We start from the raw sequence: 5,703 nt of genomic DNA on the forward strand, positions 1-5,703 counted from the left end.
AACATAAATGGCTGAAGTTTTGACAGGCGTCATTTGAAGGATCAAGCTCGACGAAAATGGTTCACATTAGTGAATACTAATGCCATCTCCTAGAATTTTCAGATACTTATCAGACTGCCTAGTATTTTTGTTACGGATTACCCCCAATTTTTCTTCCCAGCTCTCCAATTCCACAACCGCTACTTCATTCTCCTTTCTCCCCTGCATCCTAACTTTCCCTTTCTTGCCTTTAACCCAACATATGCTCTGTAGCAGCGCGTCCACCTCCTCCCTTTCTTCCCCGCTCTTTAGCTTCAATTCTCTTATCACTATATTATTTCTCCTATCTGCCTTCTCTCTTCTCTTCATCCTCAACTCCATTGCTCTTATCCTTTCCCTATCCGCTTTCACCTCCTTTTCATTCCTACACTCTCCCACTTTCTCTTCTATCATGATCTAAACTTTCTCCCAAATACCTTGCTTCTCGCCCTCTCCCCTGTCATCTGCTTCCATTCCCGACTTGCCCTTCTCCTTCTCTAGCCTTTTTTCCGTCCTTTCCTTCCACACCCTAATATCTTCTTCCATCTCCTTTATTTTATCCTCTTTTTCCTTCCTTACTAACACCATGTCCTTCTGCAATCCTTCTACTTTCCCCCTGAGTCCTTTTACTTACTTTTCCCATCGCTCATCTCTTACCCTCAGGTCCTCCCTCATACTTTCCATCCGCTCCATAGCCTCTCTTACGTCCTCGCTCAACCCTCTGATCTCGCCTATCAGCACCCCGATAGCCTCCTTCTCCGTCTCCCCCCCCCCCGCCTTTTCCGGACTCTCTTTGCTTTCCCTTTTCCTCATCAAGAGATCCTCCCCCTCGCTTGAACTGGAAGCTCTCTCTCTCTTGCCTGATCGCTTCATTCGCTCCGATTCTTCCCCCTCCCCGACGCGCCACTTCACATCGGGCCAAGCACAACTGGTCGTCGTGTCCTTCTGGAAGTTTCCTTCCCGTCTACTTCACTACCAGCACTACCAGTACTCTCGCTGCCCACCTCCCGCACGCCAGTCGGTAACTGTAACCTATCCATATACAAAAGTACGCAATGCCGCCAACAAATGTCTCTTAAGGTTGCAGCCGCTTACCACCCTAAAATTTCAGCTTCTTTGCCCTATTTCACCCCTCACATCCCCTTTAGACACCCTTTTCTCACCCCTAACATCCCCCAGCACTACCAGAACACCCTTGTCTGCCATGAAGGCCCAAAATCCTGAACAGAAAACTACCCTATTTCCTTGCAAACCTAACCTCACTTTCTCCATTTAGCCAAATCCCCCCCCCTCCCCAACCACAATGTAAATTAATTTTTATCTTCCCAATGAACCCCTCACAACCGTACTCACCTCCTAGACTTCCGACCTCACACTCCACTCACACCTTCCACACAAACTTTGTAAAAACTTCTCACCGCCGTCACTGCACACTTTCTCACTACCGCCTCCAACATGCAAGTCCTCGTAGTATTATATAACATATACCTCGTCGAGAGCTTGATGGAACTGACATTTGGCAAAAGAATTAATATCGAATTTTTGTGGTTGAATAAGGAAGCATAGTTTTGCAAGCAGTAAATAGAAGTGACCTGTAGAGAACGAAAGCAGAGTCTAATAAAATACGTACAGCCATAGACTGCAAATGTATGAATTCTTCTAAAATCAAAACGTTTAATCGCGTGTGGCTGTTATCTCTAATCCTCGCTATCTGGCTACTTGATGCCAGAGTAAATAAAGCGACAAGAATCCACGAGCATGTGGCTCAACATAAGGAATGCCTTTATTACGATTTTATACCTTTCTTGGCTAAACGTTTCGATTAACTATAAATATTTTTTATTTTAGTTTTCTGGAAGATTCGAAATTGCAGAGTTTTTCACGAATGAGTTGGGCATTAAATAGATAGTCAAAATATGATGCTATACAAAGCTCTCCATATCAATTGTAACCTATACACCTGCATCTTTTGAGCATTAAACGAATGTATTATTTAGAAGAAAACAATATTATTATTATTCTTCGACGTTAAGAGGACTCGTCAAGAACACAGGCAGTAACAGATCGTCGATTTGATGTCGAGACTACGTCGTTTTTTAGCGTCGAAATTTTCGTCGATTCGACGATTATTTGTCACCGAAATCAACGCCATATCGAGGTTGATTTAATTGTCGAATCGACGTCGAAATGGCTGTCGTATCTCGGTACCATAACCTACAAATATACATCTCACTGATAATTTTCTAAAATGAACTGTAATGTCGCATAACCTAAAAGTGAAATTACAAACTGAAGGTAGTTTTTCATTTTTTCCGTAAAAACGCTTCTTTGGCAATAGTAAATATTACGTCCCTCTCTGAAAGTTGTTAAATTACAAGAAATATTCTTTACAGTGCATGCAATGGCCATGCTTGCACGCGCAAGCATGGTCATTGCAATTCGTGTTGATTTATATCGGTCTTCTTGATGGAGGTTCCTCCTTTAGGCTTTCTTTGTCAGACTCCTCGACACTAGATGAATTATTTTCAGGGTCGCCACACATCACATCATCGCTTTTTTTCTTAAAAATGTAAAAGTAAACTAGCAAGCGACAATATATACACGCGGCGAAACGGAGGTTCACGTACGTTTCCGCGGTACAGAGTGTCACTTTTATGCGCGTTGAGCAGTAGGAATGCGTAGTAGAGTTGGTCGTGCACTTTGAATTTTTAAATGATGAACTATGAAATGCTGTAGCCGCGTTCTTTTAACATGGAATTCATCCTTTAAATAAAGTAACAGACATTATAGCATTTTCATTAAGAATCAAATGGATTTTTAATAAGTACATCGATTTTCATATCTTGCAAATTCAGAAAATATTTGTCAGGATTTATTTAAATTACGATAAATAAATTATTTTTAGTGCATAATAATTGTGGTCAAAATCGAAATAAAATTCGACGATGATTTCCACTCGAAGATGGTACGACGGTGAAGTCGTCGTTTCGACGTCGGGTCGATGATCCACTCTTGACTGCGAATGTTCTGGAACACACACACAGGCAATTGCGCAATATGATACTGTCGTGTAAGCTTTGGAATGTTCCCGATGTCGGTAAAGTAAAGTAGGTTCAGTACCCATCTTGCATTAATGTCGGTAAGGTAGACATACATGATGACGTCACCAGGACCCTTCGAGAATGTTTTCAAAGCTTAGCATAGACATGAACCACTTTTCGAGAAAATTTAGTGCAAACATGAAGCACTACAGATGGAAGCTTCTCGACGTCAGAAAGGTAGGAATCATGATCCAGAACGCTCCCTACCTACCTACTACATAGGATATAAAGTTTTCGTAAAGCAGTCGTAACGATTTCGTAAAGATGCACTAGGTGTACTTATAATTTGTTTTTGGATCCCTAGAATTACTTAGCACCCTTTCTGTACCTTGATGTTAGACTCGAACCCATCTATCCATATCTACTAGTAGAATTATTTTTTTCACAATGATCGCAAGTACCTAAAGTATCATTTAAGACATCTAAGAAGGCATCTTTTACTTCAAGTATTTCACTAAAACCCACAACAATCTTGGAGATATAAATTCATGTTTTTCTGTATGCTGACTTGCTCCTTCAATCATACTAAAACGCACTTTTTGACTAACACGTAATTTATGATCTACTACTGACCATATCGCAATCCTTCATTTATCTTCCCATATTTTATCTCTTTAATTTCGCAACCCTTTTTCTTTGTTTCTGGTATACATAAAATATCTAGCTTTCTTGCGAGCATAGTTTTAAGTAATACTCTTTGTTTAAGATCATTCACTCCTCTAGCACTCCAAATATCCAGTCTCCATTCAGCCCTTGAAACTTTACTTTTACCGGGTGCATGCATTTTCCCTAGAAAAAATGCCTAGTAGAATGCTATATAGAAACCTAATAGGTTTGCATTCTATAAGGTCCAACTATACTTTTGAAATCGCATTGAACAGAATTGATTCGATTTAATATTTTGTCAACAGGAATAAATGGCATTGACACGATTCGATACTTGGTTCGTGAAAGTCATTGCATGGCATACAATTTGGCGTTTTTTGGAGTATCACTGAATGGCATTAAATGGCATAAACTCATAGGCATTACAGCAAATCCCTTTATATATAATCTTTATTTTTCATAATTTTTAAGTGCACATTTCGCCAATATGGTAGCTTACAAATATAAACCCCCGCTTAATCATTTTGAAAAATCGCAATCACTGAAGATTCGAACAGCGGATTTCTACATAACTGAAGATATCTACCTAAACTTGTATTCTACCGCGTGCACTAACTCATTTCGATATCGATGCACTTAGATCATGGTTACAAAATTTCGACCATGATCAATGAGTAATTCCAAGGCAAATTGAAAACTTTCGAGATACTTTAATACAAAAAATGTATCTAAAAAGCATTTAAAATTAAATTTTACAAATTTCAAAAATGTCTGGATATTATTTTTTCTGTAAATATTTAAAAAGTTTATAAACTATGCAAAGGTAATAAACAATAATGAAAAGTCAAATGCAAAAATGTTTCAATTCAATTTATTCAATTATTTATCATATTTTCTTACTCAGTTTTTAATGCGAAATAACAGTTCTTAAAAAATATTTTAAAATATGTGAAACAAAGAATAGAATTTCACTTATTTCAGAAAAAGCTCAATACTTTTGGTCTTTAAATATTCAAAACGTTTAAAAACGATCTAAAAGTAATTAATAATATAGAAAATCAAGTACAAAAATGCTTTAATAACCTCAATGACAAAAGAATAATTTTATGCTATACAAAAACTTCCATGAATGTGCAAGTTATTTATAAATTATGAAAACACAAAGCAACAAGTTGCAACTTATTTCAATTTTCATTTTATTTTGTACAATGCACATTGCAAAATAAAACTTGTTTATCCAAAATATATTTTATCCAGAAGCTTAGCGTTTTAATCCAGTTAATTTAATTCCGATTATTCACTAATAGTTCTAATAGAGCGTATTAGAGAAACAAATTTTGTACTCGTACAACTTCCGATAAGATAGATCCTGATAGATACCTGATAGAAGCACCTTGAATTTTAATCTTATTAATCTAATTTTGAGCAGCCGCAAATAATACTAATACAGCCTATCATACCACGCGCGAGTAAAGTGCAATGCACGATTGTTATCTGGGATTCAATAAAAATTTCAAATTCGAAAGTTCTTTCCAGTGCTGCCAGATCTACGGATTTTTCTTCAAATCAATTAATTTTGCGTATATTAGACAGGGGAATGTAATATTCTAGGTCTAAAAGTAATAGCTAATTGAGCAGTTCGTATAGAACGCTAATCTGGGACTCTATTCTCGATTTCATTCAAACAACTGTCGCATACAAAAAGACTGTTTCTGTCTTTTTCTTCCTCAAGTGGTTAAAGAAAGATCAACAGTACATTCGTATCTGAAAGTTGTTCGAACGATCTCCAGAATAGAAATCCTGATTGGATGAACTATCCGGATTATCCCATTGGGCAATCCATGAATGGAAAAAGAAACTCAAACCCAAGCTGATCCAGCCAGTGATCCCAGATCTGAAACGAGATGCGGTCCAATACTATGACAGGGCTATGTCCGTGTGAATATAGTAGGAGACGCTGTAAATGACTGAGTTGCGC

The sequence above is a fragment of the Belonocnema kinseyi genome, chromosome 7 (assembly GCF_010883055.1).
Source record: "Belonocnema kinseyi isolate 2016_QV_RU_SX_M_011 chromosome 7, B_treatae_v1, whole genome shotgun sequence".
Classification (NCBI taxonomy): domain Eukaryota; kingdom Metazoa; phylum Arthropoda; class Insecta; order Hymenoptera; family Cynipidae; genus Belonocnema; species Belonocnema kinseyi.